The following is a 27,853-nucleotide window of genomic DNA, read 5'->3' as shown; positions in this document are numbered from 1 at the left end:
TAGCAATATTCCAGCAACATCACGGCGGGGGACACCAGAAATGGGATTCACATTTTGTAATATACCTCTCTCTTAGTTGTGAATAGGATTCACAAATGAACAGTACATGAAATTCATCTTCAATATAGGTAAGACCTTTAGATTTACATGATGTACAAAATCTTTGATTATAATCAGTGTTGTTATAACGCCCAGTTTCTACAGCTATTTTAAAATTACTACACCTAAATTGTGCTAAAACAGCTCTTAAATGTGTAGAAAGGTTAAACGATAAATAACGTTCAACATTTAATGCAGATTTAAAATACTGGTAATAGTTGCATTTGGGGGAATTACTCAGGGAAGAGTACCAGGACTGTTTTAAATTATTTGATAATCTTTGTTTAATTAAGCTTATAAACATCTTTACATCACCAACATCTTGGCTCAACCATACATATCCAAAACCAAAATTAAAACGAAGACTTTTAACTTTTGATGCCCATGTTGTTCTACCACTATCATCTAATGACTTAAGCATAAGGTAACGTTGAAAAGGTAATCTGTCATGAGGAAGTTGTAACAATCTACACCAATATTTGATTACACGGGTCATATAATTAAACTGTAGGGGCATTCTGCCACATTCACCCAGGGCCATGGAATTACAAGTTGACCTATTTATTTTAAGACACTTTTTACAAACATCAAGCTGTACCGATTCAATACTTTTACAATAAGAAGTTCCCCATATTTCTGAGCCATAGCATGATATTGGTGTGATCAATGCATCATCAGCCAACATAAGGGCATACACGTTATTGAAAACAGCAGTGATAAATATTCCCTTACCACCTTCACTTTGTATAATTGTGCATAAATGATTAATAAATATTATAAATATCTGAGGGCTTAAAATGCATCCCTGGCGGGAACCCACATTACAAGAAAATTGTTTAGAAAGTCCCTCAGGGGTTCTAACACAGGCACAAAGTGAATTATACATACATGTGATAATATCTAAGAACTTCCCATCTAATCCAACCTTATGAAGAGAATCTATAAGTATATCATGTTTAAGAGTATCGAAAGCTTTTGAAAAATCGATAAAAAGACAATAAAATCTGCCGTTTTTTACATGAATATTTCTGTATGACAGCCTGAAGTGTAAAAATGTGGTCTGTTGTAGAACAGTTTTCCCTGAAGCCAGCCTGATATTCACAAATGATATTGTTTAAATCACACCAGATTTTTAATCTTTTATTAAGAATTGATGTAAATAATTTACAAAGGGAATCAATGAGGGATATACCACGCTAATTATCCGGGTCGTTCTTGTCGCCAGATTTTAACAAAGGGCAAATTATGCTCTTACCCCAACTGGGAGGGAAATAGCCAGTGAGAGTAGGGACAATGAAACTTCTCAACTCCTTTAGAAATTCATTAGCAATTCCTTCTGGACCAGGGGCTTTACTGTTTGGCAAAGAGAGGATTGTTGTAGATATTTCTTGTTCGGAAAATGGTTAGTTCAAAAAAGAATCAGTGTTGCTTGTAGATTGTAAAGGTGAAGGTAAATGTTCTGGTGTGTTTTGAGGAGTATTAATGCATAACAGATTTGAGGTCTTTTATACCACTATTATGTACATGCAAGAAAATGCAGTATGGCCATTTATACTACTGTCATGCACTGGCATGATGAAGCAGTATGGCCTTTTATACCACTGTCATGCACTGGCATGAAGAAGCAGTATGGCCTTTTATATCACTGTCATGCACTGGCATGAAGAAGCAGTATGGCCTTTTATATCACTGTCATGCACTGGTATGAAGAAGCAGTATGGCCTTTTATACCACTGTTATGAAGAAGCAGTATGGCCTTTTATACCACTGTCATGCACTGGCATGAAGAAGCACTATGGCCTTTTATACTATTGTCATGCACTGGCATGAAGAAGCAGTATGGCCTTTTATACTATTGTCATGCACTGGCATGAAGAAGCAGTATGGCCTTTTATACTACTGTCATGCACTGGCATGAAGAAGCAGTATGGCCTTTTATACCACTGTTATGAAGAAGAAGTATGGCCTTTTATACCACTGTCATGCACTGGCATGAAGAAGCAGTATGGCCTTTTATACCACTGTCATGCACTGGCATGAAGAAGCAGTATGGCCTTTTATACCACTGTCATGCACTGGCATGAAGAAGCAGTATGGCCTTTTATACTACTGTCATGCACTGGCATGAAGAAGCAGTATGGCCTTTTATACCACTGTCATGCACTGGCATGAAGAAGCAGTATGGCCTTTTATACCACTGTCATGCACTGGCATGAAGAAGCAGTATGGCCTTTTATACCACTGTCATGCACTGTTATGAAGAAGCAGTTTGGCCTTATATATTACTGTCATGCACTGGCATGAAGAAGCAGTATGGCCTTTTATACTACTGTCATGCACAGGCATGAAGAAGCAGTTTGGCCTTTTATACTACTGTCATGCACTGGCCTTTTATACTACTGCTCATGCACTGAAGAAGACAGTATGGCCTTTTATACCACTGTCATGCACTGGCATGAAGAAGCAGTGTGGCCTTTTATACCACTGTCATGCACTGGTATGAAGAAGCAGTATGGCCTTTTATACTACTGTCATGCACTGGTATGAAGAAGCAGTATGGCCTTTTATACTACTGTCATGCACTGGTATGAAGAAGCAGTTTGGCCTTTTATACCACTGTCATGCACTGGCATGAAGAAGCAGTATGGCCTTTTATACCACTGTCATGCACTGGTATGAAGAAGCAGTATGGCCTTTTATACCACTGTCATGCACTGGCATGAAGAAGCAGTATGGCCTTTTATACTACTGTCATGCACTGGCATGAAGAAGCAGTATGGCCTTTTATACTACTGTCATGCACTGGAATGAAGAAGCAGTATGGCCTTTTATACCACTGTCATGCACTGGTATGAAGAAGCAGTATGGCCTTTTATACTACTGTCATGCACTGGCATGAAGAAGCAGTATGGCCTTCTATACTACTGTCATGCACTGGCATGAAGAAGCCGTTTGGCCTTATATATTACTGTCATGCACATGTAAAAAGAGGCAGAAAGACTCGGGACATGCCCAAACAGATCCTCATAGCCAGGCAGATCAGCAAATGGATGCCCAACCCATCTGTGGAAACACCGACAGTGTTAATGGCTTCTTGGAGTTAATGTCTTCTCAAACAAAAACCCTACAAAATCCATAAGATTTTCTTTTGCAGAACTACAGTGTAAAGAAATGCTATTCAGGGGATGAAAATCAAATTGCGATGTCGTCAATACTTCTTTCAACATACACAGGAGTAATGGTCCATCCACAGGACACAGATATAGCGTCAGTCGTGGAATACTGTTTACCGTTGCTTTCATGATTATTGTACTTGTGTAGTGATGTGTAAGGTAGGGGGGGGGGGGAGTTTGGGGGTTGTGTGTCCTTGAATAACTTTTTACTAGGGTTGACTAAAATGATCGATTATCGGAAATATTGTCAATAGGAAACATTATTAATGATTATTAATATGTTAACTGTGTTATCAATATCATCATACATCAAATTTTGTGATAAAATAAGGTGTTAATTTTCTCACATGATATACAAATTTAGATCTTTATTCATGGTCTGCTTCTAAATTATGTTCAGGATGCTGTTTTGCTAGTAGTCCATGCAAAACATCACCACTCATTAGTGAAGTGAAATATGTTCATTTCTTTAAGACATTTTGGCTAAAAGTTATGTCTCCGATATTTGTCTATAATCAATCCATATTCAGTTAACAATTATCAGTCTCTATGATCTATGTTGATAGCCAGCTCTAACTGTTACAGTTCCCGTACAATGAGGTACCATGATGGCGACACTGTTTAACATGTCAGGGACAGTACAGATACCAATGGCCAACTGGTGTTTCATCCGCTAACATCTTGAGCTACCAGGGAGACTGACCAACTGACTGAGTTTGGTTTTACGCCGCTCTTAGCAATATTCCAGCAACATCACGGCGGGGGACACCAGAAATGGGCTTCACACATTGTACCCATGTGGGGATTCGAACCCAGGACTTCGGCGTGACGAGCCAACGCTTTAACCATTAGGCTACCCCACAGCCCCAGCTACCAGGGAGAAGAATGAGTACCATCTATTAACAGTCTTGGGTACGACACATCCATGGGATTGAACTGCAAAACTCCACCAGACAGCAGCTATTTCATCAGTTTTGGGTATTTATTAGAACTGACTCACAGCATGTGTTCTGTTCACTGGTGACCTGATGGACAAGGTGATGAACCTGCTGTGAAGAGTTTCCTCCCTTAGATGTGTCAGGACCAACACCAAGCAACAACAAACATGCACTATTCTGTAAGAGATGTTTGCCACAATTTATTACTTCAAACATAAATATTGAAACTAACATACTTATCACAGAGACCACATATCGACCCTTGGTGTATGGTATCTGCTTATCATCAGGAAGTTGTCCCCAAAAGGATCACCAAGCTCAGGATGGAACAGTTTCTCGTGTGGTTTGTTTGTGGAAATGGTGAGATGGGATTATGGTCATAATCTTCCACACGTTCTCTCTGAGAGCAAGAACTGAACAACTTAATTTTGTTCACAACACAGTTTGTCCAGAACAAGCAACCTGTGCATTGTTAGCATCAATCTAGATCAAGTCCTCAAGGAGCAACAGTCAAAAGCAACACTGACACAACCGATTGATCACATACAATCTAGTCTGACCACCAATGGATACTGGTCATTCCTTATATGGTTGCGGATGGGGTCAGAGGAAATGGTGTCACACAAAAATGGTTCTTCAGGAGATATTATAATCTAAAATCTTTTCACATTTTGCGTTTTCAGAGGTCATGAGAAGTTGACAAGGGTGCCGTTGTACAAAGTGATCTTAGTGCTAAGGTGACAGAAACTCCTTAACATAGACTTAAGGTAGTCTTAGCACTAAGGTGACAGAAACTCCTTAACATAGACTTAAGGTAGTCTTAGCACTAAGGTGACAGAAACTCCTTAACATAGACTTAAGGTAGTCTTAGTGCTAAGGTGACAGAAACTCCTTAACATAGACTTAAGGTAGTCTTAGCACTAAGGTGACAGAAACTCCTTAACATAGACTTAAGGTAGTCTTAGCACTAAGGTGACAGAAATTCCTTAACATAGACTTAGGTAGCCTTAGCACTAAGGTAGTTTTGTACAAGAGCACCGTGGAAAAGAGGAAGGGTCAATACTCTTTGTACATTGAGTCCATTCTCTGAACTCCCTCTCCTATTACAAATAACCTTTCACATAATCCTATCAAACATTTCTTGGACTTTCTGAAAACATGCCTGAACAGAACTTATGCATCATCATGTTCAGCGAGGCGAACGGTTCATGCATTGGTTTAGAGATGGTGCAAACTTGGCCAAGGAGAGAAGACCTTTGTCTAACATGTTCACAGATGATGAAGCCTTCGACTATACAGATGACAACTTCATGTTTATTGCAAGCAAGCTTGGACTTTTCTACACCGAACCATCACTATGAATAAACATTAAGAATCTACACTACACGAACTTATGCAATAAACATTAAGAATGTCACTATGTGCAATAAACATTAAGAATCTACACCCGAACCATCACTATATGCAATAAACATTAAGAATCTACATCGAACCATCACTATGTGCAATAAACATTAAAGAATAAGAATCTACATCTATGTGCAATAAACATTAAGAATCTACACCCATCACTATATGAACCATCACTATATGCAATAAACATTAAGAATCTACACTGAACCATCCTATATGCAATAAACATTAAGAATAAGACCATCACTATATGCAATAAACATTAGCAATAAACATTAAGAATCTACGAACCAACCATCTATTATTGCAATAAACATACTATATGTGCAATAAACATTAAAATCTACACGAACCATCACTATATGCAATAAACATTGGAATTAAACATTATCAACAATAAACATTAAGAATATAGAAGCATTAAGAATCTACACCGAACCATCACTATGTGCAATAAACATTAAGAATCTACAGCGAACCATCACTATGTGCAATAAACATTAAGAATCTACACCTACATCGAACCATCACTATGTGAATAAACATTAAGAATCTACACGAACCATCACTATGTGCAATAAACATTAAGAATCTACACCGAACCATCACTATATGCAATAAACATTAAGAATCTACACGAACCATCACTATATGCAATAAACATTAAGAATCTACACCGAACCATCACTATATGCAATAAACATTAAGAATCTACGAACCATCACTATATGCAATAAACATTAAGAATCTACACGAACCATTACTATATGCAATAAACATTAAGAATCATTAAGAATCTACGAACCATCACTATATATGCAATAAACATTAAGAATCTACACGAACCATCACTATGTGCAATAAACATTAAGAATCTACGAACCATCACTATATGCAATAAACATTAAGAATCTCTACGCGAACCATCACTATATGCAATAAACATTAAAGAATCTACACCGAACCATCACTATATGCAATAAACATTAAGAATCTACACCGAACCATCACCATCACTATATGCAATAAACATTAAGAATCTACACCGAACCATCACTATATGCAATAAACATTAAGAATCTACACCGAACCATCACTATATGCAATAAACATTAAGAATCTACACCGAACCATCACTATATGCAATAAACATTAAGAATCTACACCGAACCATCACTATGTGCAATAAACATTAAGAATCTACACCGAACCATCACTATGTGCAATAAACATTAAGAATCTACACCGAACCAACCATCACTATGTGCAATAAACATTAAGAATCTACACCGAACCATCACTATATGCAATAAACATTAAGAATCTACACCTAACCATCACTATATGCAATAAAATCATTAAGAATCTACGCGACCATCACTATATGCAATAATAAACATTAAGAATCTATTATGTGCAATGCAGAATCTACACCAAACCATCACTATGTGCAATAAACATTAAGAATCTACACCGAACCATCACTATATGCAATAAACATTAAGAATCTACACCGAACCATCACTATATGCAATAAACATTAAGAATCTACACCGAACCATTACTATATGCAATAAACATTAAACATTACCATCACTATGCAATGCAATCTACACACGAACCATCACTATGTGCAATAAACATTAAGAATCTACACCGAACCATCACTATATGCAATAAAGATTAAGAATCTACACCGAACCATTACTATATGCAATAAACATTAAGAATCTACACCGAACCATCACTATATGCAATAAACATTAAGATGTTATCCATAAAGACGTATGCTTCATTATTGTCTCACTAACTTCTAGAAATACCGATAAAACAATGTTCACAGACAGGTTAAAGTGGAATATGATGCTACAATCTGTCTCCAACAAAAACAATGAAAATGCAAGACTGTAGTTTGCTGCACATATTCATGCTGTCACATCTCTATAAAACTGTTCAAACCTGCTCATTCAAAGAGTCCAATGTTCAGTCATTAGTATGATTTAAAAATGTAGATCTTGTATTTTTGTTGGGAAACAGAACTTTTAACATTTTTTGTAGGAAATGTGGACCCTCATTACCTCTGTATTTTCTTGTAAGATAGCTATAGAGCCAACAGTTGCTATCTTTAACTTTGATCATGGAGGGAAAAACGGTAGTTAGTAGGTGGCCTGGAGCTACGTCGCAACACGATAAGGAGGGCAATGGTGAATTACTGCCCTCTCTCTCTGGGAGCTACTGCAGCTAACACAGGTTACAACTTATCAAATTGCGGCTGAAAATTGGATTTTGCTCTTACAGTCACAAACTTAAAAGAAAAAAGACAACAAGATTAGGTGTTCACATATATAGTTGTGGGCTCTTGAGGGCATGTTGACTGCACCAGTGAAGAGGAGACTGGCCGTTTACGAGGACAATGAAGGTGGGGAACCAAAGAGAGGCTGTGTCCTCGGTCAGGTGGAGGAAGGTCAGCTGAGGTCGGCAGGGTGAAGTTCCTGTGGCCGCTTGCCATCAAGGACCTGACTCTTCATACATCGATGCCATTATGCCACCTGACACTGTGGACTTTCTGAATATCATATTTAAAAAAATGAAACAAACAATCTGCCCAAAATACTGCAATACTTCTTATCACAGTGTATTGGATAGAGATACCACACAGACAGTCAGTTTACATGGTGTGGGATAAACACATTAGCTGTAGGTTCATATTACCGTTGTTGTCTTGAGATATCAGTCGGTTGATATACATGTGTGTATGTAATTGTTATTTCCATACTTTCCTCGGTGTATCAGCCCATACACCTACAGTTTTGCCCGTGAGGCCCTCCTCGAGGCCCCACGAGCAAAACTGTAGGTATGGAAAGTATGGAAATAAACTATTTACACCTCGAGTACTACAAGTAGTGTAATTTATGTCCAATATTATATATTTTCACAAAACATTTCCTTTTGGAGCCCCTATCTAAACAATGCGGCTGTTGTCGATATCAACAGCGTGGGCCTGTGCGTTGCCATGACATTGCACGTGAATCTCGCTTAGTAGTCCCACGCATTTCACACATTGTATTTGGGTAAACCATTTCAGAGAATGATTTTTAGTTTTGTGCTTTGGATGGAATCTAAACTTTGCAATATAACTTGTAGTCTTAACTTTAAGATGAGCGTTTCCATAAAAAATTCTTATCTTTAACTAGCTACAATTAAGGTTTGAAAAGTTTTCAACTGCAGTTTAATTGACAGTGTTCTAGTGGTAGTGTTTTCGGGTACACTCGTGGAGTCGTGCAAACAAACGCAACAATGCACCTGACTTGGCCACTTGATAACACGTGATCATGAGCGTGCTTTCACAATGGAGATGAGCGACAGTGAAGACGCCATTTTGTAAGAACTTCACAGGACATTCAGGAAAGGTACGTGAACAAGAATTTGCAATATTGTTCATATCGTTCGACATTATAGCATCTAAATATAAAATGTTTTTGATACTGGTAAAATGGCTCGCAAATATTGCAATTATCGTTACAATAGTTCAGCTGCATATGCATACTTGGAATCGTTTTTTACTTGGTTTCAGGTTACCACAGCTACACGTCTTTTCAGGAATAAGGTCGATGAACAATTGGTCATGGAACGAACAGGCCACAGAAGCTCATCAGTACGGCTGTACAAGAGAACTTCTGACGGTCTTCAGAAGGAGATATCGGACATGCTGCAACCACCAGCACCGACACGAAGGCCACACGGGTTACATCTTCCCCACCATCAAAGAAGATCGCAATTGAGACAGCAGATAATCAAGATGCAGCTAATGAACAGCTTAATCAAAATTACATGTACTAACTCCTCAAGGGAAACGTCATTAATATCAGTTTGTAACAGGTCCAGAATAAATGATTAAAATGATGTTCTTGTTGTTATTTTATCCTCATAAGTATAACAAAGGTATCCAAAAGAAACAAGTTGGTGTATGTAAAATACTATCATTACGGTAGGCTGTAGGTTGATATCATACACCTACAGTTGGGACCTAACTGGTATCCCATGGCAACAAAGAGTTGAGTACACAAGTGAGGTGTATTGTATACTATCATTACGTCACGTGAACAAAGAGTTGAGTACACAAGCTGTAGGTTGATATTACAACATATTCCCTGGGACCTAACTGACATGATGGACCCTGTAGAATGAGTGTATTGTATACTAACATTACGTCACGTGAACAAAGAGTTGAGTACACAAGCTGTAGGTTGATATTACAACATATTCCCTGGGACCTAACTGACATGATGGACCCTGTAGAATGAGTGTATTGATGTAAATACCCACAGTATGTCATCCATAATATCTGTTTCTATGGATTTCCATTTGCAGTGCAAAAGTTCATTTAAGTTGGTGAAACAGGCTGGGCTGGAGTTAACTAGAGGAAGCACGACACAGGAACACATGCTGGCCATTGGGTACAGTGGCTATTCCTGCAATCGTTACAAACTCGTCATTAATTGATTTAGCTTCCTGAGTGCAGTACAGCTCTTTTGATGTATGTTAGCTTTTTGTCTGATGGACACTTTTGGGGATGAATTTTGTGTGATGCGACAGTCTGACAACTTAAATACATTGACAAACAACAGGCTTTCACCAGATGTTTCCAATCAAAGCTTTAGTCGAGAAAAATGACAGGGACTGACCAGTTGATTTTCTGTAATCTGACCAGTATTTAGAGTCACGGTGGAAGCAGCGATATGAAGGCTGAGCATTAGTCCTGATCATGGAATGTTTGTTGTTTAACGTCACACTTGGCAATATTCCAGATATATGGTCTAGCAATATTCCAGATATATAGTCTAGCAATATTCCAGATATATGGTCTAGCAATATTCCAGATATATGGTCTAGCAATATTCCAGATATATGGTCTAGCAATATTCCAGATATATTGTCTGAAAATAATCGAGATCAGACAATCCAGTGATCAACATCATGAGCATCAATCTATGCAATTGGGATACGATGACATGTCAGAGCCTGATCACCCAATCCCAACAAGCATGTGTTGCTGAAGACCACTTCTAACCTGGATCTTCACTGGTAAGATGATGGAATGAATGAGTTGGGTAACACAGCATTGTAAAATAGTCCAGTTATACCATGCCATCACAGCTCCATGTGGAACGATAGCCACAAAGGTTTGTTATGTTTACCACTTTGGTGAAGCCCACAGCTACAGGTATGGTGCTGACACACCAGGAACTATTATCAGGGTTTAACCCACAGTCCCAGGTTGCTTGAATGCCCAAGGGAGCCAACTCTGCATAGAGCTGTGCCAACTCGGGCAATGATACTACCATATGAGAGGCTCATATTCTGATGGAGGGTGGGGCCGTGCAATTTCTGTTCCTAAAAATACCACAAAAAATCATTGTTATGAGGTCTCCCCCAAAACAAACCATTCAACTGGACATACTGGATGTTTTGACAAATGTTTAGTGGTCTCCCCTTTCAGAAAACAATTATATCCATCTTGAGGTGCTGATTGCAAAAACAGGTTAAAGTCCCAAGCCCCAACAGTACTATAGGGAATAGGGGCATAGAGCCATAATGTTCCTGGAACAGGTGCTCTTCGCCCTGGAAAAGCCCCATCAGGGATGTCATGGCAGTCTGTCACACTTGCTGGACATAACCAAGACATTACTTGAACATACAAATGGAACAGAAACTGATTCCAAAGACACAGTTTTAGTTTCCTGTCAGTGTTTCCAATACCTATGCCTCATTAGACCAGCTTGTGTAACAAGATCTGTTGGCAGGGTATATTTGGATTTCAGATAGAGCTTAATACTCCAGGTAATTGCTCTGTGATGCATGTGTTATGCAATAACCGCTGCTGCCAGCCAAGCCTCTATTATTCATGAGTTATTGGAGTAGCCAATCAAACAATCACCTTCTGTTTGATTACCAGCACGCAAATTTCAGTGGAACGTCTCCCCTGCAGCCATACAGCACCACGGAGAGGTGAGAGCAACACAATGTGTAACAATCACTGCCACCTCCACTCAACAAAGTCAGGTTGATGGTATAAACATGGTGACAGCCGCAGGGGATACTCCCCAGTACAGGTGGAGGGGAATCGGAGGATACTCCCCAGTACAGGTGGAGGGGAATGGGAGGATACTCCCCAGTACAGGTGGAGGGGAATGGGAGGATACTCCCCAGTACAGGTGGAGGGGAATGGGAGGATACTCCCAGTACAGGTGGAGGGGAATGGGAGGATACTCCCCAGTACAGGTGGAGGGGAATGGGAGGATACTCCCAGTACAGGTGGAGGGGAATGGGAGGATACTCCCCAGTACAGGTGGAGGGGAATGGGAGGATACTCCCCAGTACAGGTGGAGGGGAATGGGAGGATACTCCCCAGTACAGGTGGAGGGGATGGGAGGATACTCCCCAGTACAGGTGGAGGGGCATGGGAGGATACTCCCAGTACAGGTGGAGGAGAATGGGAGGATACTCCCAGTACAGGTGGACGGGAATGGGAGGATACTCCCAGTACAGGTGGAGGGGCATGGGAAGATACTCCCCAGTACAAGTGGAGGGCATGGGAGGATACTCCCCAGTACAGGTGGAGGGAATCGGAGGATACTCCCAGTACAGGTGGAGGGGCATGGGAGGATACTCCCCAGTACAGGTGGAGGGAATGGGAGGATACTCCCCAGTACAGGTGGAGGGAATGGGAGGATACTCCCCAGTACAGGTGGAGGGAATGGGAGGATACTCCCAGTACAGGTGGAGGGGAATGGGAGGATACTCCCCAGTACAGGTGGAGGGGAATGGGAGGATACTCCCCAGTACAGGTGGAGGGGAATGGGAGGATACTCCCCAGTACAGGTGGAGGGGAATGGGAGGATACTCCCCAGTACAGGTGGAGGGGAATGGGAGGATACTCCCCAGTACAGGTGGAGGGGAATGGGAGGATACTCCCAGTACAGGTGGAGGAATGGGGGGATACTCCCAGTACAGGTGGAGGGAATGGGAGGATACTCCCAGTACAGGTGGAGGGAATGGGAGGATACTCCCCAGTACAGGTGGAGGGAATCGGAGGATACTCCCCAGTACAGGTGGAGGGGCATGGGAGGATACTCCCCAGTACAGGTGGAGGGCATGGGAGGACTGACTGACTGACTGAGTTTAGTTTTACGCCGCTTTTAGCAATATTCCAGCAATATCACGGAGGGGGACACCAGAAATGGACTTAACACATTGTGCCCATGTGGGGGAATCGAACCCGGGTTCAGCGTGACGAGCCAACAGCTTTAACCACTAGGCTACCCCACCGCCCCGGCATGGGAGGATACTCCTCAGTACAGGTGGAGGGAATGGGGATACTCCCCAGTACAGGTGGAGGGAATTGGGAGGATACTCCCAGTACAGGTGGAGGGAATGGGAGGATACACCCCAGTACAGGTGGAGGGGCATGGGAGGATACTCCCCAGTACAGGTGGAGGAGAATGGGAGGATACTCCTCAGTACAGGTGGAGGGGAATAGGAGGATACTCTCCAGTACAGGTGTAGGGAAATGGGATGATACACCCCAGTACAGGTGGAGGGAATGGGAGGATACTCTCCAGTACAGGTGGAGGGGAATGGGAGGATACTCCCCAGTACAGGTGGAGGGGAATGGGAGGATACTCCCCCAGTACAGGTGGAGGGGCATGGGAGGATACTCTCCAGTACAGGTGGAGGGAATGGGAGGATACATCCCAGTACAGGTGGAGGGGAATGGGAGGATACACTCCAGTACAGGTGTAGGGAAATGGGATGATACACCCCAGTACAGGTGGAGGGGGGCATGGGAGGATACTCTCAGTACAGGTGGAGGGAAATGGGATGATACACCCCAGTACAGGTGGAGGGGGAATGGGAGGATACTCTCCAGTACAGGTGGAGGAATGGGAGGATACTCTCCAGTACAGGTGGAGGGCAATGGGAGGATACTCCCCAGTACAGGTGGAGGGGAATGGGAGGATACTCCCCAGTACAGGTGGAGGGGCATGGGAGGATACTCTCCAGTACAGGTGGAGGGAATGGGAGGATACACCCCAGTACAGGTGGAGGGAATGGGAGGATACTCTCCAGTACAGGTGGAGGGCAATAGGAGGATACTCCCCAGTACAGGTGGAGGGGAATGGGAGGATACTCCCCAGTACAGGTGGAGGGGCATGGGAGGATACTCCCCAGTACAGGTGGAGGGGCATGGGAGGATACTCTCCAGTACAGGTGGACGGGCATGGGAGGATACTCCCCAGTACAGGTGGAGGGGAATGGGAGGGGGTCGAGTGTGTGTTTGTGTGTGCATTGGTATGAAGGAAGGGTGAGATGGGAAGGATGACTGGGTTAATGAGAGAAAAAGGGTAGATGGTGAAGGAGGTGGATTCAGATTCAGGGGTGGATGGATGTAATATTGCATGGATAGAGTAATGGGTGGATTGAAGGTGATAGAAGATAGATAGAGGAATGGGTGTATGGTGAGTGGAATAGGTAGATGGAGGGGAATGGGTGTATGGTGAGAGGAATAGGTAGATGGAGGGGAATGGGTGTATGGTGAGAGGAATAGGTAGATGGAGGGAAATGGGTGGATGGTGCTTGTGAAGATGCCCACGGGTCATCAGTTGACAAGACTTGTGCTTCTTTACTTGGAAACCTTTCCTGATAACATGTTGTTGCCAGTGGCCCAAACCTCCTCAAGCTGCTAAAGAGAACTCAACAAGTTTCCCTCCAGTGTGATCTCTGTGCCTGACCAGGAACACAAGGCCACATCAGACATGGTCCTACTAACACCATCAAACAAGGGAAGATGCCCTCCAGTCTGTGAGTAAGACTTCATCGCATGGCTAATCTGGAACTACTGAATAGCAACCATCTTTCATCTCTGTATCAGCAGCTGAACAGAGAAATACAGCTTGGACTGCTTGTTGTCAAGATCAGCATGAAAGGATAACTCACATTGATCTGATGATTTGTGGATATGTTTGATGATGTTATGGACGTTAAGGGGATGATGTGAGCAGCTAATCCTGACCATAACCTTCTGATCAGTTGTCAGATGTGACCAATCAGCAACCAGAATACATTTCCATAACCAATCAATATGCACCTAAAACCCCTGAATAATATCCAGGAAAAACAACTCCATATCTCACATGCAACAGTGATATAACTGAAATATTGTTGATGCAGCCTGAACATATTTACTCACTCACTCAAGAGGTATGTATACATTTGACCCCAGCATTTCTTCAGTACTCACTTTAGGAAAGCAATGCCACACCACAGAGAGGAACTGCCAGTCAACCACACTACTGCCACTGCTAAACCCAACTTAAAACATTTCTTGAAATCTCTCAGCATAATTTCAACCCATCCATGTTTAAATGGAGTTAGTATTGATTCAACACCAGCTGCAGCTGATCTCGGCACGAATTTAACTTTCTCTGGCGTTCCTCAACCATCCCGACAAAAACCCTCTGCTTCGCACACCAGGAGCCCCATGACCACCAGGCTAGTTCCAGCACTTGTTTGTACAGCCATCACGGGAACATTTTTCACTGCTCCGTGGAATTGTAGAATCATTAGATGGTTGTCCATAACGAGATTGTTTTCTTCAATTAGTTTTCTATTGTCATCTCCTAGGACTAGGATAGCTGTGAGAACCAATGTGAGCTGTACTTCAACACATGAAATGTTTATTTAATTCAACAGGAAGTTGCTAAGGAAGAGTGGGGAGACAGGGTTTATCAGCCTTTTACTGAATATATTGTTCCTGAAGATGGATGAGACCTCCTTCGGTGAAATTGTAATCTAAAAAGTTAAAGGCAATAGTCTTTAAAGGTCACACAGAATGTGATGCCAGAATACAGGCTCCAGGTTGAGCCAGTTCAGGATCAATCACCGTCTGTTGCATTTATCACGGTCAGCATTATTTCATGGAGACCAGTAAATAATGGAATCTAGACCAGACAAGCCAGTGATTTAACCCGGGTTGTCAGGATATAAAGATGCACAATCCACTAAGCCACAGAGTCTGTGGCCACATAGTAAATATAATACTGATTGGGTCAAGATGGCAGCTATCATCAAGGTGACCGATGTCTGTGACTACATAGTGAATATAATACTGACTGGGTCAAGATGGCAGCTATCATCAAGGTGACCGATGTCTGTGACCACAGAGTGAATCTAACACTGATTGGGTAAAGATGATAAGGTGATACCTGTGTACTACCTGCACCCCACAACGGCTCTCTTCTCAAACTAATGTCATGATAGAACTAAAGTACTTATCAATGAGCATCAAACACAATTCACTCACTCACCCAGCATGTACACCATTCTCATGACTAAATCACTTAAACCATTTCATCTCCAAACTTCAAAGTTGACTTGGACACTGATGTTACAGCGAAATCATGTAAGAAAATGTTCAATCTTGTTCTTCGTCTTTGTGAGTATAGCTGTGCTCCACCAGCATCATTACACAGTGTTCCATGTGTATCATTACCCTCACCCATCCCGAGTCTGGTCTACAGTACATCATGGGTAATTATCAACAGTAGCTAATCCTGGACACTCCTCCCCCATACACTTGAGTGCATTGCTGTATGGTTGGCACCACAGACCAGGTATTCCCTGTTTGTGCAATAATCAGGGAACAAGTCACCACAGACACATTGCTCTCTGTCTCCACATTGTCAACATTCTCAGTGTCCCAGGCAGGAACTGTCAGCCTCCTTACACACATCTCTATATAGTCTGACCTGGTCATTATATGACACCAATAAAGACCAAGGGCTCATGTGGAAACCAAGTCTAGGCCTTTGGGGTGATGGGTGCTTTAATTAATAGCTATCTCAGCATTAAGAAGAACAGGAGCCTTCTTCATAAAAACGTTTACAGTTTCACATTCACAGTCTTTCATGCCAGATTATAAACAGACACAAACCTCAATTCCCCTTCCTGTACAAACAATCTGGAACGTAGATAGCAAGTAAAGATTAACTATCATTTTACAACTGGGGTGTGTTATGTCCATTGGCTAACCTTGGCTGTTGGATTCTTGTATTCCACATGGTATAAGGTGGTGACTTGCCTGGGGCTCCCTTCGTTTGTCCATCATAATGGACTCCCTTGTTAAAAGTCAATATCACCTTTGAGGAGGCCAGAAACCCATAAACAACCATACACTACTGAACTGGTGTGAGAGCTTAATACTGTTTGAAACTTTGTGTTTTTATTTCAATTTATTTGTAAAAAGGCACAATTAGCCACTTTGCAGATCAATGACTGCTGGTGAAAGTCACCTTCTGGAACTGTTCACTCATTTGAACTGGACCATGAAACAGTCACTCATTGGAATAGGACCATCAATGATGACAGTCACCATTCTGGAATATGTCCAACAGTGATGACATTCACCATTCTTGTTGGTACCGCCACTGATGACAATCACCATCTATTATAGATCGAGAAGTGATGACATTCACCATTCTTGTTGGTACCGCCACTGATGACAATCACCATCTATTATAGATCAAGAAGTGATGACGTTTACCATTCTGGTTGGGACTGTCACTGATGACAATCACCATCTATTATAGATCGAGAAGTGATGACGTTCACCATTCTGGTTGGGACTGCCACTGATGACAATCACCATCTATTATAGATCGAGAAGTGATGACGTTCACCATTCTGGTTGGGACTGCCACTGATGACAATCACCATCTATTATAGATCGAGAAGTGATGACGTTCACCATTCTGGTTGGGACCGCCACTGATGACAATCACCATCTATTATAGATCGAGAAGTGATGACGTTCACCATTCTGGTTGGGACTGCCACTGATGACAATCACCATCTATTATAGATCGAGAACTGATGACGTTCACTATTTTTTCACTATTGATAACATAGCCAGTGTTGACAGTCACTATTCTGAAAAGGACCACCAGTGACGACCCCTGCCAGAGAACAGTCACATGGGCAAAGTGCACACAGCACTGGCAAACAATCTGGAAATAAAACCAACACTTTAGAAGCTTGACATTTAGCCAAGGTGAAGGGATGGCTGTAAGTATGGAGACACAGATCCTGTGAATGAAGTAATTGTGTAACACCAGAGACTGAGATCAGGAGGTGATTGAAAACACACAGGTTCCATAAAGGTTGGATAAATAGAATCCACAAGAGTGATTACGTTAACAAGATTTAACCCCGGCCAACCACTGTAGCCATGACAGGGTACAATGGCAGAGATCTGTACAAGCTGCAACTGTTGAACTTTGTTTTCTGATGCTCAATCATCAACACCCCAGCAATATGATAGTGGCCTTTAAATGATAGTCTGACTATGCTGGAGTCGGACCAGACTTGATTCATACTGCAATAAATGCTGTCAGCATGGCATCACAAGTCCCTGAGTCTGACTATGCTGGAGTCGGGACCAGACAATCCAGTGATTCATACTGTGGGTAACAATAAATGCCAAAGTGATTCATCCCTGAGTCTGACTATGGGAATCGGGAACAATCCAGTGATTCATACTGAGTAACAATAAATGGCACACAAGTAGTTGATGGTTTCTAATACTGACTATGCTGGAGTCGGGACCAGACAATCCAGTGATTCATACTGTGAGTAACAATAAATGCTGTCAAAGTAGTTGATGGCACACAAGTCACTGAGTCTGAGTTGATCCTGAGTCTGACTAATCAGACAATCCAGTGATTCATACTGGAGTCAAAGTAGTTGATGGCAAAAGTCCCTGAGTCTGACCTCACACACAAATGCTGTCCCTGATGGCAGTCTGACTATGCTGGAGTATTCTGACAAGCTGTCATTCAGTTGTTGAGAGGATCTTTGATCAGCTGTCAAAGTAGTTGATGGCACACAAGTTACCTGGTCTGACCACCCAATCATTAGATAACGTCCTCTCACCAGTATATGTTGCAGGGGTATCTCTGACAAGTATTGGTTGAGGGGATCTTTGATCAGTTTAAAGGATTCTTCCTGTTCCAGATGCCACCCAATCATTAGATAACGTCCTCTCACCAGTATATGTTGCAGGGGTATCTCTGACAAGTATTGGTTGAGGGGATCTTTGATCAGTTTAAAGGATTCTTCCTGTTCCAGATACCAAGCCAATCTCCGCAATATTTATGAAAATATGCCAAACACAAATTTAAGTTTAGTGCAACAGATATGCCACATGACAAATTTAATATCTTAAGTGCATATCTCACTGCAGGAAAAAAACAACCCATTCATGCCGCACTAAAGAAACTGGTCATCATAATATTTTCAAAGTGAAGTTTAAAACATTACAATCATGTCGTTCCTGTTCTGAAGAGATGCATGGACACTTTGATGCTGTATCCTCTATCAAACTGCATTGATCCTGATCTCATAAATGATGCTTAGCAAACAATCATGTTACTGACACTTAACAAAAACATCAAGATGAGTATGGGTATGCATCATGATGTCGCAGTATTTCTTTGACTGACTCATAAGCATTGTATCAGCTCGAGATGGGAATGGGACAAAAACTGGGCTTCACTGGAGTTTCTCAGTATCTTTATGGCAGCTTTTATCTACTCATATTCTCCCATTGTAAAAACAACCTTGTCTTGAAACAGGTAATTATAGAGAATTCCTCGGGATCAATGTCCATTAGCAACGTGCCTGCCACTTGGTAAACATGTTACTGTGGACTGAAGATTTGAATGTAACTTTACTCTCAGAAACTAATCAGCTTTTAACTTCCCCCTGAGACTCATAGTGTTTTGGAACAACTTCATGGGGATGTTGCCAGATCACCATGACAATGGCGATATGGTACTGAGACAATGCCCCTGTACCTACTAACAATGATCAAGATGGTGAAGATCACCATGACAACAGCAATAAGGAGGCAAGACAATGCCCCTACAGCTTACATGGTGACAGTGACCTGAACAAAAAGGTGTCCAGATGTCACTGTGACAATGACAATAAGTGTCCAGATGTCACTGTGACAATGACAATAAGGTGTCCAGATGTCACTGTGACAATGACAATAAGGTGTCCAGATGTCACTGTGACAATGACAATAATGTCCAGATGTCACTATGACAATAACCAGATGTCACTATGACAATAAGGTGTCCAGATGTCACTGTGACAATGACAATAAGGTGGCCAGATGTCACTATGACAATGACAATGACAATGTCAGGTGGCCAGATGTCACTGTGACAATGACAATAATGTGGCCAGGTGTAACTGTAACAATGACAATAAGGTGTCCAGATGTCACTGCGACAATGACAATAAGGTGGCCAGATGTCACTATGACAATGATAATAAGGTGTCCAGATGTCACTATGACAATGACAATAATGTGGCCAGATGTCACTGTGACAATGACAATAAGGTGCCCAGATGTCACTATGACAATGACAATAAGGTGGCCAGATGTCACTGTGACAATGACAATAAGGTGGCCAGATGTCACCATGACAATAGCAACATGGTTTCGATCAAGACACTAATGTTGTCCCAGTACAGATCAGCTATCAATGATGAAGTCGTGATAATTAACATGTGATTATCTTTCCACCTTTTGAACATTTTGAAAATGAATTAAGCAAACAGGATTAGTTCTGCACCATAAACATGGCAACATGTTTCATCCCCTCTTTGGAACATGGAATGAGACTGACACATTGTTGTGTATGGTGGACAACCCCACAAGAATATTACTCTGTGATGAAAACTGCTGGTTCGACCAACACAGCACACAGCGCTGAGCTAAATGGAGTAATTCATCTGCAACAGCCAGAAACACATAAAACCCTGTCATAATGACCGCCCATACACTGATCAATCATGCAGAGTGAACAAATGGATGTGTACACGCCAAAATGAGCAAACTGACAAATTGAAAGGTGAATTGACAAGATAAAACTGGTGTTACTGCCTGTAAAACCCAGCTAGGCTCTACGTGTGATAGCTGGCAGACGCAAGAGAGAGTACGGTTTACCGGTGGACAAGAACGTCATAATCTGAACTGAAAGAAAAGATTCTTGCTCAGATGGGAGACGTGAGGGATGGAATGGTGTATGGGTGGATGTTGATGGTTCAACTAGGCTGACAGAAACACGTAGGACTGGTGGACAAGATCACATAAAAAGCATCATGCAAAGTTATCTGGGTGCTCTGATGGGGTAGTCATCTCTCTGTTGGACCCTCACAGCAAGCAGTCATAATATTGCTTATTAAACTTCATTCAAAATGGTTTTGATATTTCAGAACATAGATGCACACAGCACTGTTTATTCTTTAATCTGTTTTGGGTAATTTTTTCATGGAAAACGTCTTTTATAAAGCAGACTACATCAAACCTGTGCCAATGTCAAACATGTAGAAGTACCAAGTTCAATATCCGTTACACCAACCATTAGCATGAAGTGATCCAGCTCTTACCATGATACCATTAGTATGAAGTGATCCAGCTCTTACCATGATACCATTAGTATGAAGTGATCCAGCTCTTACCATGATACCATTAGCATGAAGTGATCCAGCTCTTACCATGATACTATAAGCATAAAGTGATCCAGCTCTTACCATGATACCATTAGCATGAAGTGATCCAGCTCTGATACCATTAGCATGAAGTGATCCAGCTCTTACCATGATACCATTAAATATTTTGGTGCAGACAGTTATATTTTGGTTGAATATAGGATTTGAACTTATGATTACAGGAAAAACAGGCATCACTGTTACTAATTCTTAGTGTACTTCCTCCATTACATCAGTGCAATAAATCCCGTATTTTGGCTGCAATTCACCAAATTAATTGCCAGGATTTTCAACAGAAGTCTTGTCAACTACACTCAACCAGTTGTCAAGATAACAGTACTGCCAGTCAACATCTAGCTCTTCAGCTTATCAAGACCAAAAACATCTCACTTCGTTCATGTGTAGTTGAGCTTGTCTTCTGAGTTCCATATCTGAGTCATGTAGTGAAAATAGTTACATCTACAATTTAGATTCAGTTACCTTGATGTTCCTTGTTGACTTAACACTTAAGAAGTTCTTGGTAAGTTTTGTCGTAGGTGGTGTTTGTGAGATTTCCAAGATGGTGTCCCTGACCTCTACTGCAGCTTGAAAATTCAGCAAATTCAAGATGAAGGAGGACCCTTGGTTTGATGACGACTCAATGGGAATCCTCTTCTATCTAAATTGGGCTTCTTCAGACATTAACATCAAAGAGACCAAGAACAAAGAGTAAGAATAGAAGTAGAAGATTTGACAGAATTATAGGTTCTGGTACAACTAAAGGACACAATTTTGTCAATCAAATTGTGTTGTGTAACATATGTTATATTTGGGATTACACTTTCTCAGTAAAGTACAGATTCTAGTACTTTTGTTGGGTTGAGTCCATCCGGGATTCAAACCTGCACCCTCAGTGTCAGGCACCTAATCGCCAGCACACAAAGTCAGTTGCCTAACCCACTCAGCCACCCTGATCCACATTTTTTACTACTTTCTAGATGGCACTCTGTAATCAAATTGTGTTGTGGTTAACCAGACAGTAAAAATATCAGGTGATCAGGTGACCCATGCGTCACATGACTGTCTCCGATATGCCTTGAATGCAAGTGGGTGAGACGTTTAGGTTTCTAACTGTTCCAGTATTTGAGTTACACCATGGAGTGTCAAATACAATGTGAAGTGAGTGAGTGAGTGAGTGAGTGAGTGAGTTTAGTTTTACACTGCTTTTAGCAATATTCTAGCAATAAAATGTATTGGACACTAGAAATGGGCTTCACACATTGTACCCATGAGGGGAATCGAACATGGGTACTCAGCGTGACTAGTGAACGCTATAACCACTAGGCTACCCTACCACTCCCATTGTGAGAGGAAATACTGAAGTGATATAAATGACTTTACAGGTGGGCTATGGTGCTGCCAAACCAACACAACAAAATCAGGACGAATCTTGGATTCAAACCAACCATCACATGATTCTTTCAAATCAGGGATGCAATCTATCCCAGCAATTCACATTTGTAATTGAAGGTAAATAATGTAATTAAAACACAGACATAGGAGCAGCATAGGAAGCCTCTGCATCTGTTCCTACTGGGACCAAACTGAAAATCAATGTACACAGTTCAGAGGCAGCACCACTGGACACAAGCTTGCAGATACTGATTGAAACTTTCCACTTCCAAAGACATTATTTTTTTGGACTTTTCTCTTTGAGAAAATAAGATATTGCCATGGCATGGAAATGAAAAGGACTGAGGCAGAATACTTCAGAGACTGTCCATGTGAGATGATTCTGCCTCACTGTGGAAGGTGATTATCCAAGCAGCAACACAATCACTGGATGAAGTACAGAGGGAGGCATCCATACAAATAGGCAACACAACAACAAATCCTCAAGTACGGCAGATACTCAAGTGGGAAATAACCTGACAATAATGTATATATGTCACTAACTGAAATCTCATATATAACTGACTGACTGATTTGATGTGGTTTTACTGTGTTAGATATTCCAACATGTAGAAACCCTATTGTAAACCCTAGTTAGTGACTTTATGATATGGCATGTAAACCCTGGTGACTGTGTGATATAGCATGTAAGCCCTGGTGACTGTATGATATAACATGTAAACCCTGGTGACTGTGATAGACATACATTGAATGACAATAACGCGTTTTCTGATCATTTACCATAATGAAAAAAAACAATTTCAAGTGAATCAAGCATTTGGCTGTGTGATATATCCATGTATACTGGCTGTGACTGTGTACTATTAGCAACATGTTACAGCTATGTCTGTGTGATAAATCCATGTATATTGGCTGTGACTGTGTACTATAGCAACATGTTACAGCTATGTCTGTGTGATAAATCCACATATATTGGCTGTGACTGTGTACTATAGCAACATGTTACAGCTATGTCTGTGTGATAAATCCACATATAAATCCATGTAAATCTTGGCTGTGACTGTGTACTATAGCAACATGTTACAGCTATGTGTTAAAGCTGTGTGTGATATATCCATGTATATATTGGACTGTACTATAGAACATGTTACAGCTATGTACTATAGCAACATGTTACTACCGAGCAACATACAAGAGTCTGTGTGATAAATCCATGTATATTGAAAGAGCGACTGTTTACTATAGCAACTTGTTACAGCTACATGTCTGTGTCCGATACTATATTGGCAACATGTTACAGCTATGTCTGTGTGATGTGTAATATAGCAACATCCTATGTCTGTGTGATAATTGGCTGTGACTGTGTACTATAGCAACATGTTACAGCTATGTCTGTGTGATATATCCATGTATATTGGCTGTGACTGTGTACTATAGCAACATGTTACAGCTATGTCTGTGTGATATATCCATGTATATTGGCTGTGACTGTGTACTATAGCAACATGTACTATGTGACTGTGTGATAAAACATGTAAACCCAACATGTTACAGCTATGTCTGTGTGATAAATCCACGTATATTGGCTGTGACTGTGTACTATAGCAACATGTTACAGCTATGTCTGTGTGATAAATCCATGTATATTGGCTGTGACTGTGTACTATAGCAACATGTTACAGCTATGTCTGTGTGATAAATCCACGTACATTGGCTGTGATTGATATAACAAAATGTAGCTGTTGCCTTTATTCACGGACAGCGATACCATCCAGATTACTGTGGTCCCTTGCAGCGCTCTGGTCTCACAGTACACATTGCACCTAGTTGTAGAATGAGGCAGATGGTCAGACATTGCCAGTTATGCAATTCAGCTTATGGCTTTTTCTGCTCACCCGTTAAGGTCCGGGTTAGAATGAACCTTCAGTAACCCATGCTTGTAGTAAGAGGCGACAAGTTTTGTCTGCCTTGCAATAAAGACCGGACACATTGGTTCTGTGGTGGCTGCCTCTTGTTCTGAATTCCCCTGAGACCCAGCAGGACTTGAATCTCTCGCTCTCCATGATTACCTTCTGGGAAGGTGAACTAATTACTAACTTGATACATACAATTACTTATATAAATAAATATTAAATACGTCATCAGGCATGCATGGCCAGTCACTGGAGTTATTATTAAAAGCTCCCGTGGTAATCTGGCTATCTCATTGATTCAACGATATGATGGTTTCCTGCACTGGGTGAGGCTTCTGACACTAGGCTGAGGAGCTGAGTGTAAACAATAGGAAAACCAGTTCAAGCATCTGTGTCTATCAGGAGACTATTCCAACCATTTTTAATAACTTCAGTTTTATTACTTAGTAAGCTCGATGAGAGAAAAGTGATCCAGGTGTTCGATGTTTATCAATTTTAGTGAAACCCACTAGTTACTCCCAACAAAAGAGGGAAGATTATCCCAGCAAAGTGGGATTCCAATCCATTGTCACACATCCATGGTAAGATGCTGCATCCATCCAGGGCATTGTGATGCCTCATATGACTGGACCAGCAAACACTGACTGAGTGAGTTTAGTTTTACGCTGCTTTTAGCAATATTCCAGCAATATCACGGAAATGGGCTTCACACATTGTGCCCATGTGGGGAATTGAACCCGGGTCTTTGGCGTGACAAGCCAACGCTTTAACCACTAGGCTACCCCACCGCCCCAGCAAAGACAGAAGTCAAAATGGTTATTCAGTGTGACTGAAAATCAACTGAACTAACTCTGCAACCTCCTTCTACTCCGGGCAACTAAACTGAATTACAGCTCAGTTAAATTGCAGCGAGATTATTTATCGAGAGCAAAATACACCATAAAATATCACCACAGCAATTCACAAGGGATATAATCCATAAATCTTTATGGGAATGAGGTAATATTTATTATTCAAGAAGTAATTTTATCAACTGTGTAATTAAAGCCAATATTTCACCAAGTTGATACCTAGAAGTCAGTGTTCTTCCTTAACAATGACCATTATCTACCACATCAGCTCCAAGCAAGATGCAAATTTAACAACAGCCAGTAAAACGGAATCAACAGAGGACAGTTATAGCAACTGGAGCATATACAGCTAATATAGTCCCATCCACTTCCATCCCCATCGATAATAAACACTGATAATCCATCACTGGCAAACGCATCTGATTGCACCAGTAAATATGATTCTTCAGTGTTAAAATATTTATCATGTTTGCTGAGCATTTATTAACCTCCAGTTACGTCATCCTATTATTTTTCTCGCAATTTTTTTGGGTCGATAAACCTCTTACGTAGTCAACATCCCTGAAATCCTGGACTTCCCAGACTTTGTCTGCTGTTGATGTTTAATCATCATTTAAAGAACTTAGTGTCAAATCACCAAATATTTTTTCACATCCTTTAACAATCATCTTATTCTGAATTTTACGGTCTTTTTCAACAAGCCAAGATTTGTTTTATGTACAAATTCAATGATATTAATGCACCTCACCCCATGTTTATCATTGCAACTGTTGCCCTACGGGTCACCAGGGAAGGTAAAATATGGTGGTGCACTGCAAGCGAAACCATGCTGCATGTTAGATGCCACTGGGGGCTTGGATGATGAATCGTAGTTGGAGGAGAACTCTGGTATACGGGGACATAATTAAACTTTCATCACACCTAAACATACATCAATTACTGCTAGGAAGACACCTTGATTACACTGAAAACTCTCCAGGCCATCTTGCTGTGCTCTATACTCCCGCACAGTAAACATTCAGGATTGTAACTATACTACACAACTTCCACAAGGGATATCTTGAAGACTGAGGAAGTGTGACGGATGATGGGCCAGACGGAGTAAGGTGAAGTGGGATGGAGCAGAGCGAAGTGGGATGAGAAAAGGTGAAGTGAGATGGGGCAGAGGGAAGTGGGATGAGAAAAGGCGAAGTGAGACGGAGCAGAGCGAACTGGGATGAGAAAAGGTGAAGTGAGATGGAGCAGAGGGAAGTGGGATGAGACAAGGTGAAGTGAGATGGGCAGAGCGAAGTGGGATGAGAAAAGGTGAAGTGAGATGGGGCAGAGCGAAGTGGGATGAGAAAAGGTGAAGTGAGATGGAGCAGAGTGAAGTGGGATGAGAAAAGGTGAAGTGGGATGGGCAGAGTGAAGTGGGATGAGAAAAGGTGAAGTGAGATGGGCAGAGTGAAGTGGGATGAGAAAAGGTGAAGTGAGATGGGGCAGAGCGAAGTGGGATGAGAAAAGGTGAAGTGAGATGAGATGGGGGCAGAGTGAGATGGGGATGATGAAAAGGTGAAGTGAGATGGGCAGAGTGAAGTGGGGTGAGAAATGGTGAAGTGAGATGGAGCAGAGTGAAGTGGGATGAGAAAAGGTGAAGTGAGATGGGGTAGAGCGAAGTGGGATGAGAAAAGGTGAAGTCGGATGGGGCAGAGTGAAGTGGGATGGGAAAAGGTGAAGTGAGATGGGGCAGAGTGAAGTGGGATAAGAAAAGGTGAAGTCAGATGGGGCAGAGTGAAGTGGGATGAGAAAAGGTGAAGTGAGATGAGGTAGAGCGAAGTGGGGTGCGAAAAGGTGAAGTCGGATGGGTCAAAGTGAAATGGGATGAGAAAAGGTGAAGTCAGATGGGGCAGAGCGAAGTGGGATGTGAAAAGGTGAAGTCAGATGGGGCAGGCTGAAGTGGGATGAGATGGGGCAGGCTGAAGTGGGATGAGATGGGGCAGGCTGAAGTGGGATGAGATGGGGCAGGCTTAAGTGGGATGAGATGGGGCAGGCTGAAGTGGGATGAGATGGGGCAGGCTCAAGTGGGATTCGAAGAGGTGAATTAAGATGGGAAAGAATGAAATGGGTTGGGAAAAGGTGAAGTGGGGTGGAAAAAGTGAAGTCAGATGGGGAAGGGTGAAGTGGATTGTAGCAGGGTAAGGCACAGAATAGAGCTGTGTTGAACATTGTGGGTCAGGAAGGGTCAGAGTGGGTCAGGGTGAAGCAGGGTGGGTCAGGATGAAGCAGGGTGGGTCAGGGATGAAGCAGGGTGGGTCAGGGGAAGCAGGGGTGGGTCAGGGGGAAGCAGGGGTGGGTCAGGGGTGAAGCAGGGTGGGGTCAGGGTGAAGCAGGGTGGGTCAGGGTGAAGCAGGGGGTGGGTCAAGGGAAGCAGGGTGGGTCAGGGGAAGCAGGGTGGGTCAGGGGAAGCAGGTTGG

At 41.9% G+C, this 27,853-nt stretch overlaps 1 protein-coding gene and 2 long non-coding RNA genes across 3 annotated transcripts in view; 1 reads left to right on the top strand and 2 right to left on the bottom strand.

Annotated features, from left to right (window-relative positions):
* Positions 1-27,853, bottom strand: part of LOC124267657 (tumor protein p53-inducible protein 11-like) — a 309,559-nt gene that overhangs the window by 190,824 nt on the left and 90,882 nt on the right. The window lies entirely within an intron of this gene.
* On the top strand, positions 775-18,581 carry LOC124267659. The gene is made up of 3 exons (XR_006896095.1): positions 775-933; positions 3,689-3,690; positions 18,571-18,581. It is a non-coding gene; the product is annotated as an uncharacterized LOC124267659 (long non-coding RNA).
* LOC124267660 lies at positions 3,725-16,684 on the bottom strand. Its single transcript, XR_006896096.1, has 3 exons — positions 16,674-16,684; positions 16,226-16,230; positions 3,725-3,848 (listed from the first exon to the last, which is right to left on the bottom strand). It is a non-coding gene; the product is annotated as an uncharacterized LOC124267660 (long non-coding RNA).

The sequence above is a fragment of the Haliotis rubra genome, unplaced genomic scaffold, assembly GCF_003918875.1.
Source record: "Haliotis rubra isolate DU_JTF1 unplaced genomic scaffold, ASM391887v1 Scf133, whole genome shotgun sequence".
In the NCBI taxonomy this organism is placed as follows: domain Eukaryota; kingdom Metazoa; phylum Mollusca; class Gastropoda; order Lepetellida; family Haliotidae; genus Haliotis; species Haliotis rubra.
This window is presented reverse-complemented; position numbering and strand designations above follow the sequence as displayed.